Source organism: Bos grunniens, chromosome 19 (assembly GCF_055505025.1).
Source record: "Bos grunniens cultivar Pamir isolate PY7600 chromosome 19, Bosgru_T2T1.0, whole genome shotgun sequence".
Lineage (NCBI taxonomy): Eukaryota > Metazoa > Chordata > Mammalia > Artiodactyla > Bovidae > Bos > Bos grunniens.
In genome coordinates this window covers 50,829,187-50,841,326 of record NC_141183.1, presented here as the reverse complement: position 1 = coordinate 50,841,326, position 12,140 = coordinate 50,829,187, and the positions used below count along the sequence as shown (strand labels likewise).

The 12,140-nt window shown below is 35.0% G+C and overlaps 1 protein-coding gene and 1 pseudogene across 2 annotated transcripts in view; one reads left to right on the top strand and one right to left on the bottom strand.

Annotated features, from left to right (window-relative positions):
• Nucleotides 1–12,140, top strand: part of USP32 (ubiquitin specific peptidase 32) — a 209,303-nt gene that overhangs the window by 66,534 nt on the left and 130,629 nt on the right. The gene's annotated exons all lie outside the window — the stretch shown is intronic.
• LOC147352633 (V-type proton ATPase subunit G 3 pseudogene) lies at nt 3,324–5,851 on the bottom strand (annotated as a pseudogene).

Below are 12,140 nucleotides of genomic sequence, written 5' to 3'. Positions count from 1 at the left end.
CTGTATGTTTCAGGCTATAGCATTCTTTTACAAAAGGTGCAGAGCCTGCATGACTAAGCAGAGGCAGCAGAGCACAAGGGTTAGAGTTAAAGGAATGGATTCAGTATGGAGTCAAGTTTCTTCCCTTCAGTTACAGTCGTAGCACTGTTTGTTGAAAAGATTATTCTTTCCCATTGAATTTTCTTATCACTGTTGTTGAAAATCAGTTGACCATAAGCATACGGTTTTATTTCTGAATTGTCAATTCTATTCCATTGATTTCTGTCTGGCCTTGCATCAGTACTGCATTATCTCGATTACGCTAGCTTTGTAGCAAGTTTTTAAATCAGAAAGTGTCATCTCCTTAGCTTTATTCTTTTTCAAGTTGTATCTGTTCTGGGTCCCTTGCATTTACATATGAATTTTAGTATCAGCTTTTCAATTTCTGCAAAAGAGGCTGCTGAGATTTTAATAAGGGTTGCATTGACTCAGAGTACAGCCATTTTAACAATATGTTAAATCTTCTGATTCATGAAATTAGAATGCCTTTCTATTGATTTAGATTTTTAATTTCTTTCAGTGATGTTTTATAGTTTTCAATGTACAAGTCAAATGTCCATCAGTAGAACAAAATGTGGTATATCTGTAGAAAGGAATATTGTTAATAAAAAAGGAGTGAAGTTTTCTGTTACATTCATGGATAAACCTTTAAAACATTCAAAGTCAAAGATGCCAAACACAAAGACCACATAATTTTTTGTTCCATTTGCATGAAATGGCCAGGATAGCCAACTCTATAGAAACAGGAAATTAATGGCACTTTCGTTAAAATTTTAGCTGATTTTTTTTCTTACTTTCTTGCATAGTAGTTGCCTCTTACCCCTGTTGTTGTGGAGGAATCTGTCCTTCTTGAAATGTCAAATACAGGTTTCCCTGTTAGCTCAGCTCTCTGATATGCTCAAGAAATGTAAGATGATAGTTAAACGGTTTTTTCTTGTTTTTTTGGTTAGGAGTGACACTCTTTCAGGCTTTCTACAGCTAAGGTGAAAATGGAACTCCCTGGAGCGTCATTTATATGTGAATATTTTGTAAATTTCATTTTACCCAAAATTATTTCAGGAGTCTCTGTCCTTTGGACTATGTGTTAAAAATTATCACTGGCTAGAATAACTAAAGTAATTGTTTTACAAGAATGATCTTAATTTTAAGTTGTAAAATCTACAGTGATAGTTTCAAATTTCAGTTTCTTTGCAGCTTACACATTCTTGTGTGTAAATTCTACCACAGTATTAAACACAAAAAGAATTTTATAAAGGCTTTTAGTGATGATGGTGGTGAGCTTCATTTATTCTATTATTTACTGACCTAGGCTTATTTTAAGTGAGAAGTACTTTAGCACGTGAGTATTGATTAGTGCATATAACATAGTGTAAGTTTTAAAGTACTATAAGGAATTAAGTACTTCTGTCTTTGATCTCTGGTGTTTTTTCGTGGAACGGGTGTCTGTATAGTGTCTCATACAGTAATCTCAAAGAATGAGTGACCCCCATTAAGCTTAGTTCTGCAACAGTTTCAGCATTTGTGTAAAAGGAGCCTTTTGCTTATTTCAGGCATCTCTCCAAGGCAGGCAGGTTAATAGACAGATTTCATCAACTTTTGTGTGTATTTGGGAAAAGGATTGAATTTATGAGTATGTTTCATCCTTGCAGAGTACATAGTTATTTGCTAAAGAGGAAATAGTACATTTGAAGTAGAATGGAAGTATAAATCTGGGCAGATAGTTTTGAAATTTGAATTTAGATAATAGTGGGTAGGCAGACTCATAGAATGGAAGATCTGTATTCTCTAGTTGCAGGGAAATGAGGGGATTTCTAAACAAAGTGATTAGTTGCAAAGCTAAGGAAATAATCATTCCACTGTATATAGTCATTGTGAGATCTTTCTTAAAATCCTTTGGAGAGTTTGGGCCTTAAATCTAGGTGAAGAGGGTCACCCACTCCTGGTGAGATTGTGAAAATAATGATTTGAGGCAATAGTCGTGTTTTAACACCAGTATCAGATCCCAGCGATTGAACCTGGGTCTCCCACATTGCAAGCAGATGCTTTACTGTCTGAGCCACCAGGGAAGCCCCCCTTTATAAGAAAAGCCACAGAACCCCTTTAAGCTGCCAATTGTGGATGGAGAAAGAACTTTATTCCCTAGTTTATCAGAGCTTTTCTTTACAGTAGTAGTAATAACATAATATCAAGAGCAAGGAAAGATAGTTTTGGAATCTTCATGCAGAAGGATGCTGAAACCATCCTCTTGTTTGAACATTAAATCTTTTCCAAATTAGAGGAAAATGCACATTTTAAGCAAAAACAATCACAGACCCTGGAGTGTTTTTAGCATAGTGATCAACATGTGCAGACAAGTAACTGATTAGTAGTATATTTTTCCATTAGTATTGATAAATTTATGCTGAAGTATTCGTATTGCATTTAGGTGGCCCTTGGGATTCGAGACATGCATTTACTAGACAGTCTAGGTTTAGGGGGACTACCCATAGAATACAGGTTTGTGATTTTTTTTTGTTTGTTTTGATGTTTGTTGATCAGTATTATTGATTGCATTCCTTTATGTTGGATTTACTAGCATCATGGATAACAACTTTCTTGACAACTCCAGTCATTGACTGTTATCTCTTGATGCTATTGATCATTGACTATTATAAAAGACTAATATATCAACCAGAGAAAAGCAACTAATGTTTTCATTTGTTACATTAAATCTTAATCTTGACCTTATGGCTAACAGGAGAAAACTAAGCAGGCTACTGATTTAAAATCTTTCCTTGGAACTAGAATCTATAAAATATCCACTGGTCTTTATCTTAACTGCATCACTTAAAAAAATTTATTAATTTGGTTGTGTTGGTTGTGGCATGTGGAATCTTCGATCTTTGTTGTGGCACACAGACTCTTAGTTGTGACATGTGGGATCTAGTTCCTCTCCCAGGGATTGAACTTGGTCGCTCGCACTGGGAGGTGGAGTCTTAGCCACTGGACCACCAAGGAAGTCCAACCGAATCACTTTTGTTCATAGTGTAATATTCATGCTAGTTCTTAAATTTTATTTTATTTTTAAAAAATATTTCTCTTTGTATGACTGGTCAAAAAAGATTCCAAAGGGTCTGTTAGATGAAGATAGTGAGAGAATATATCACTCCCTTCTTGTAAAATTATATATAGACTTTTTTAAAAAGTACATTATTGTCTTGATGGTTCTTAACTGCCAAGTTTTATCCTAGAACAATTTTTTCCTTTGTCTGTAGATACCGCTTACTGAACAATGGGGTACACATTTAGTTGGCAGTTCTATAGTTCGGATGGATTTCTGGTTTCACATCAGACGGTGCTTAAAAGCTCATTGATTACACTTTCCATGGACTTGATGTAGCTTGCATTCAGTTCTTTTATCTTCTTCAGTGTTTCCACTTCTTTTTCTCCTGAGATGTTACTTCTGACAGCCCATTATTTTAGCATGTTTCTGTCGAAACTGCTGATTTTGCATTCTCTACTGATCAGTAGCTGCCATCTCTTCTTACTTGGCTTGGTGCAGTCATTTTGGTTTTTCTCTTCTTGGCTTTCCTGAGTTTGTCCTTGTCCCTTTTCTCTGCCTGGAGGAGCTGGTGGATTCCCTGTGACTGGCTGGTCCTGGTGGCAGCTTCCAGTCCGGCAGCTTCTGTGACTCTAGGAAGTGATGGATCTATTCATCCTTTGAGGAATCACTGCACAGCTCACACTATTGTGTCAACAGTGAGTTCTAAGCACAGCTGCCTGTTACAAACGGCCTGACGGAGTGAGCTATCCTAGAGCAGTTTTTCAACAGTTTCATAAACTGTTGGAAAACAAAGTTTATAGTAGAAGAGCTGACATGTTATTAAGCATAATGGGACTAGGGAACTCCTTGTATAAAACATTGTGTCAAATACGTTACATAAATTATGAATGTCTAAGTGGTATGCCAGATGTCAAAGAAGTTGCTCACTTACATTGGTACTAAAAATTACTCTTATAGAAAATAACTTATGCATAATCACTTATTTTGAATCCTGGGTATATTAAGTGAGCTATTGACATGACTAGTGAAGAAGATTATGAAAATAATTGGTATCTTTTTCAAGTCAGTCTTGATAAGACACATCTATCCAATAAACATATTCCTTAATTGGTATTATAAGATAAAATAAGGTTGATTTAATGGATAGTAGAGAGTGTTCAAAACCTTTGCCTAAATTTAGCTGATAAAATTCAGCCAAGTTTGACTATAGAAGCTGGAAATTTTATATAAAATGAATTCTAAATGATGGGAAAAATAACAACCCAAGTTTTCTAAACTTGGGTGAATGTAGAAGGAAAGCATATTCATTGTTATCCTTTTCCCCCTTTCTGCTTGCCTATGGAATAAATACAGCTGTGTTTTATTGAGTGCCTACCTAATAAATTTCTGTTTGTAACAGAAATGGAATGGTTTTATGTTTGCCTTGTATATGGTAGTTATTATCTTTTAGACTATCATCTTTGAGTAGTATGAGTTATTATATTCTGTATTTATATTAAAATGTAAGAAGGGTTATAAAATACAGTTGCACTTTCTATATTTCCATATTTTTGTCATTAAGTGGTAAATATGAGTATCCTTTCTTAATGTACTTCTAAATGTAATTTCTTGATGCTTTATATTTTATGAGTAGCTGCCTGAAAATATGAAGAGAAAAGAATTTGTGTTCAGAGTCATTTATGCTTACAGCTTTAAGGTATACTTTTTTGTCCCTGGGTCTCTCTCAAGTCATAGGAACATCCTGAAGCACCTTTCTGAGAATCTGAGGTGTGGTCCCAAATACTCTATTATAAAAAATGATGGACATAATTGTTAACTGTGTAATGGTTAACTTTTTCATACTATATATATGTTGTGATTTTGAATACAAATATATACAATTCATATGTTGTGGTTTCAAAATATATATAACATTTTATAGTTATCTAAAATTGTGATTTTTAGGGTTAACTTTGCAATTAAGGAACATTTCACTCTATTTTGAGACTTTCACAGGTATATTCTCAGGAAATAAGTGCCTGAAGAAACAACAGTATATCCTCCTATATTCACACAAACTAATACAGGATAGCATTTTATTTATTGGAAAATGTTTATGTATGATGGCTTAAAAGAAAGTCCTTATATAGTCTATCCTTTTTTTTTACAGTGTTGTTTTTAGTAAGAGTCTCATTTATTCCCATTATTTAAAATAGTTATTTGTTGTAAAATGATTTTTTGTGAATATATAAAAGGTTTTTGAAATGAATTCAAAATCATAGTGTGTAATAAATGGGTTATAATGTGCACACTAGAATGTTACCACTGTATTTTCTCCCATGTTAATTACCTTTTCTCAGCAATGTACATTTAATAACTAATTCATGGGAATATATTTTAAATAAGTCTTGTCCTATATTTTTAGCTGTTAGAGCTAAATTATTGAAGTCTTTAATTTATTCTTACTTTTCCTGAGAGTTTGATACTAGTAAAATATATTTCTTCATTAGGCAGTCGTTGACATTCTTCCTTTTAAAACAGAAGATATTGAAAATGCTCATTCTGCTCATTATAAATGTAGTATGATGTTTTTTCTGAGAGTATTCTTTTTTTTTAGACTGTTGATTCCTTTTTTTTGTAATTATTTATTTATTTTTGATTGCTCCAAGTCTTTTTTGCTGGGTGTGGACTTTGCCTCGTTGTGGCAGACTGGCGCTGCTCTCGGTTGTGATGCACGGGCTTCTTGCTGTGGTGGCTTTTCTGGTTACAGAGCGCGGGCTGCAGGTGCATGGGCTTCGGCAGTGGTGCAGGCAGGCTCAGCGGTTGTGGCTTGCGGGCTCTGGGGCATGTGGGCTTCAGTGGTTGTGGCACAGGGGCTTAGTTACTCAGCGGCATGTGGAATCTTCCTGGACCAGGGATCAAATCTGTGTCCCCTTGCATTGGCAGGCAGATTATTATCCACTGCACCTCCAGGGAAGTCCACAAGGAATTTTTTTTTAACTACTTTGTAAAATTATATTAAATGACTTAATAGTAAAAAGGAAAATTATTGTACACTCAACAGTATGAGTGAATCTCACAATAATTTTGCTAAATAAAAACATAATTGGTAAAAATAGAGCACATGCTATGATTCCATTCATATAAAATTCTTTAAAATACAGAGTCTGTCATGAAATGAAGCTTACCTAGAGACTGGGTACTGATGCTGGTGCAGAAAGAGAGGGAAGGATAATTCCTCAGGGATAAGAAACTTCTGAGGTGATAGGAATGTTTGAAACTTTTCTTGATTATGGTGATGATTTCATTGATATGGCATGACATATGACAAAACGGATAAATTGTAAACATAAAATATGTGAGGGTAATTGTACCTCAGTTATTCCTCAAAAACTTTGTAAAACATTTGATTGGATGTACTTTTTGAGCTTTTCAGGAAGAATATTTAATCTACTTGGAAAAGTGAGCCAGAAATATAAAAATTGATTATTGGCAGATGTATGGTTTCCTTTTCAGTCTTTGTTAGGATATTTGGGTTTTAGTTCTAATTTTATTATGTACTTCATGATCTTTTACTAGTCACTTAAGTTCTGAGGCAAAAGAACCTCTAAACCTTTCATCAAAATCATTGTAGGAATTTATAGGTTAATGACCAGCTTGACTATAATTAGAAGAGTTTGAAGTGCAGTTAAATTGTGATGTTCTTCTATTGACTTTGAGATCTGCCTGAATTGGAGGAGAGAAGGTTGTGGGCTAGGTTAGTCTGGGAAAGTTGGAGCAGTGAAAGGAAGGAATTCTCATTGATAAATCTGGAGTTCTACCTTTTTCTCCTGATTTAAAGTCACGGGTTAAATTAAACTTTTAGAAAACAAAAGTTACAGCAAGGCAATTCTAGAATGAGATCATTGATCATAAAAGGTCTAGGATAATTAGCTTCTAAGAAAAGTATGGATAATAAAGTAGATAAGGACAGACATGGGGAGCCAGTTTGAAGATAGGGATCCAATCTTACCATCATGGATCAAGATGTGGAACAGCAAAGAAGAAAGCTGGGCAAGAAGTCTCCCTAGACAGAATTCAGGAATATTAACTCCAGGGAGAAAAATTTTCACTTGAAACTTAGTAGTTGAATTTGTAGCATATTAACAGGTTTCTTTCTTCAACCATCAATGGGTTTATGGAAAATTCCATTTCTTCCTTCAGATGGGAATAGATGAGTTATAAAGGACAAATATTTGCTTTAAAGGAAGCTAGTGAGTAGAAGGGGAGTTACAACCCAGAACTTCAAAGACAATATTTAATTATATTAAGTCAGGGCCAAGCTAATTGAGAGGGTATACCAATAATTTACCTCACTGATGTCTAGTGACACTGTAGTTTATACTGAGTCTCTTTTCTAGTTGTGTATTTGAATAGACTTCAGTAGGCAAGATATCTTCAGAGATGAGAAAGGAGGGTATAAACTGAATCTTAGGACTTGCCATCCAGTGTGGTGGCAGCAGGAATTTACTTAAGACAGAGGTAATAATCTGGTTTGTTTAGTCATTCCTGGGAGTAGTTTATTGGTCTGACAGTCTATGAGATATAAAATAAGTAATGTACAGAGGTATTCTGAATGTTTTGTTTAGGCAAGGCTCCTTTGCTTTTGGACTTAAGGAAAAGAGAGAAGATAATGAATGTTCTATTGTCTATATTTGAAAAGAATATTTATTAGTAACTTACTTCCTGACTCTTCCATAAACATTTTTTTTTTTTTGGTTTTGTTTTGTTTTTTACGTTTGTTTTTTTTTTCCTAATTTTATTTTATTTTTAAACTTTACATAATTGTATTAGTTTTGCCAAATATCAAAATGAATCCGCCACAGGTATACATGTGTTCCCCATCCCGAACCCTCCTCCCTCCTCCCTCCCCATACCATCCCTCTGGGCCATCCCAGTGCACCAGCCCCAAGCATCCAGCATCGTGCATCGAACCTGGACTGGCAACTCGTTTCCTACATGATATTTTACATGTTTCATTGCCATTCTCCCAAATCTTCCCACCCTCTCCCTCTCCCACAGAGTCCATAAGACTGTTCTATACATCAGTGTCTCTTTTGCTGTCTCGTACACCGGGTTATTGTTACCATCTTTCTAAATTCCATATATATGCGTTAGTATACTGTATTTATGTTTTTCCTTCTGGCTTACTTCACTCTGTATAATAGGCTCCAGTTTCATCCACCTCATTAGAACTGATTCAAATGTATTCTTTTTAATGGCTGAGTAATACTCCATTGTGTATATGTACCACAGCTTTCTAATCCATTCATCTGCTGATGGACATCTAGGTTGCTTCCATGTCTTGGCTATTATAAACAGTGCCATAAACATTTAATGGCATGGATTCATGACTAGCATATAACAGTCAACAGTTTCCTGGGATATATATTTGACACAGGTCTGGGATAATTCTTAATGTGAAAAATAGTGGATTGTAGGACAAATATTAATGAAATAAATATACCAAGAATATGGAGCAACTAACGTGTTTTAATTTTTTCTGAAAATAATATTTAATGTTTCCCTTTAATAATAAATTTCAAAATGTATTCTTTAACAATAAAGTAAGTTGACAGGATAGTAATCTATATAAATAAAATTAATATCTGTATCTTAGGATATCCTGTGAAAATAACCAGACTTGTGTCACAAAACTTGGCTACATATGTTTGGGGAGATAGGACTTACAAACTATTCTATATTCTGTACATGAACTTTTCATCTTTAGGATAATTTCAAGGAGAGAGGCATCTTACAGAATATCTCATACCGAGATCCAAGAATACCATGTGACTTACCACAAGTATTAAGTCTCAGCAGAATGAGAAAATAAACCATGATTTCAAATATGGATCTTAAATCAAGTTATAAGGGTAGATGGGCCGACATACAGGCTTTATTATTGATAAATAATAAACCGCCTTCTCCCACCTAAAATCCACAGTGACTAAATATATTGATTTTTTTCTTTTATGTAGAAGAATTTCAAAGGTAGGTATTCTAGGGCTTGAGTGGCAGCTGCCCTTTATCGTTAGGGTTGTTGTTTAGTTGCTAAGTTAATTTGGAAATCAACCCTGAGTATTCACTGGAAGGACTGATGCTGAAGCTGAAGCTCCAATACTTTGGCTACCCAATGCAAAGAGCCAACTCATTGGAAAAGACCCTGATGCTGGGAAAGATTGAAGGCAGAAGGAGAAGACTCTTTGCCACCACATGGACTTTAGCCTGTCAGGCTCCACTGTCCTTGGGATTTTCCAGGCAAGAATACTGGAGTGGATTGGTATTTCCTTCTCTAGGGGATCTTCCTGACCCACTGCCATCTCCTGCTTGGCAGGCGGGTTTTTTACTGCTGAGCCACCAGGGAAAACTGTATTATTAGGGACCCAGTCATATTTGATCAGTCTTTTTGGAAGTCCATCTGTTGACTTTCAGTTTTATCTCATTGGTTCTCCCAAGTTGCAAGAGATGCTAGGAAATGTAAAAATTGTAAGTTTGAACAAGTGTGATAGTATCTTAGAAAAAATTAGGGTTCTATTACAAGAAAGAAAAGAAAATAGAATTATGTAGATAACTAATGGTTTCTGCGATGTGCTGTATCGTACAGGGTGTATTATGATCCCGGATAAATAGCAACAGGAATATACTTAAATACATTGGACAGTTGAATATTTTATTTAATAAAACTGCCTTTAAAAAATGTATGCAAAAAATGTTTTAGTTATAGTGTTTATATTGAATTATAGTGCTCTTCTGTTAATTGCTCTATACTTCATGTTTTATAATCCTATGAACTCTTATTTATGATCTGAATTATTATTTTTATCATAGTGATATATACATATAGTTAAAGTGGAATCAGAGATTTAAAAACAGGAATCCTTGTCCCCACCTATTTAAATCTCATCATGGTTCCAGAAGCAACCACTTTCCAGTAATAGTTTCTTATATACATACCTCCATTTTCTAAATACTGTTCTTTACTCCTCACTCTTAATTTTAGATTTTATCCTTTGCTTTCCAATTATGGTGGTGGTTGTTCAGTTGCTCAGTCGTGTCTGACTCTTTGTGACCCCATGGACTGCAGCATGTCAGGCTTCCCTGTCCTTCACCATCTCCTGGAGTCTGCTCCAACTCATGTCCATTGAGTTGGTGATGCCATACAACTATCTCATCCTCTGTCTTCCCCTTCTCCTTCTGCCTTCAATCTTTCCCAGCATCAGGGTCTTTTCCAGTGAGTTGGCTCTTCGCATCAGGTAGCCAAAGTATTGGAGCTTCAGCTACAGCATCAGTCCTTCCAGTGAATATTCAGAGTTGATTTCCTTTAGGATTGGCTGGTTTGATCTCCTTGCAGTCCAGGGAACTCTCAAGAGTCTTCTTCAACACCATAGTTCAAAGGCATCAATTCTTTGACACTCAGCCTTTTTTATTGCCCTGCTCTCACATCTGTACATGAGTACTGGAAAAACCATAGCTTTGACTAGATGGACCTTTGTCAGCAAAGTAATGTCTCTGATTTTTAATACGCTGTCTAGGTTTGTCATAGCTTTTCTTCCAAGGAGCAAATGTCTTTTAATTTCATGGCTGCAGACACCATCTGCAGTGATTTTGGAACCCAAGAAAATAAAGTCTGTCACTGTTTCGGTTGTTTCCCCATCTATTTGCCACAAAGTGATGGGACCAAGTGCCATGATCTTTGTTTTTTGGATGTTGAGTTTTAAGCCAGCTTTTTCTACTCTCTTCTTTCATCTTCATCAAGAGGCTCTTTAATTCCTCTTCGCTTTCTACCGTAGGGGTGGTGTCATCTGCATATGTGGGGTTATTGATATTTCTCCCCACTCTGCTGGGTCTTAGTTGCAGCACGTGGGATCTAACTCCCTGATCCTCCCTGGCCCCCTGCATTGGGAGTGCACAGTCTTAGCTATTGGACCACCAGGAAAGTTGCTTTCCAATGGTAGAAGATATTTAACATCCTTGCACACTCCATACCATGTCATCCCAATGCAATTGTATCATAACCTTTGATTAAATTGCTATTTGTTACTAATAGCATTATGACTGTGTAAATATTCTCTGCAACATGTAGTATTATTTAATTTTTTATTAATTTTTTTGTTTTTTTCCTGGAATTGTAACAGTTTCCTTCTTTTTTAAAAAATTGAGGTATAGTTTATTTACCATGTTTTATAATGTTCAACAGAGCAATTCACAATTTTTAAAGATTATGCTCCATTTATAGCTGCTATAAAATATTGCCTATATTTTTATTTGCTTAGTTTTCATACCTGTGGCTAAATCGTTCTACACCTTCCAACAGCTTTTTAGTTTAATTTTCTGTGAGATGGTAGTTAACTTTTTACACTGATCTTCTAAATGTATTTTTAGCTTAAGTATTTTAGTTTGGTAGATTCATATATACATGTCATATCCATCTATTTATACCGGGCTGTCTGTTTCCTCTAATATTCCATGGATTTTTGTGCTTTTTGGAATTCCTTGTCCTAACCATGAATGAAAAAAAAAATTTGATGCAAGATTTAATTAGTGACGTTACCTTACTGGCTATTGGAGTAATGTGGGACATTGAGATAAAATATAGGAGGTGAATTGAGGGTGAATTTTAATCACATCATTTGCATGTTGTTAAATTACCATTAATGACAACAGTGGGAATATACTAGATATAAAATTCCATCTGTACAAAGCAGCTGACCTCAGAGGAAGGAGAAATCAGGCTTAAGAATTGTTTAATTTTATTTTTTTCCCCTCATGAAAGAAGCTGAAATATCCTTTAAAATCAGGTTAGCAGCATCTCTGAAAATGTTTTTGTTTTTTTCTAGATTCTGGCTAGAGTTTAGCTCTTCAAATAGTTTATAAATCTAAAAATCAGTTTATAATTTGTGCTGTTCATAGAAATTAGTAGTAGGCAAAATAGTTTTATGTATCGGTGGCAAATTTAATAGTATTCTATCTTTGAAGAATAATTTTTTCATAAGTTTCTGAATGACAGAAGCAGTAAAGGCATTTTGACAGTTGTACA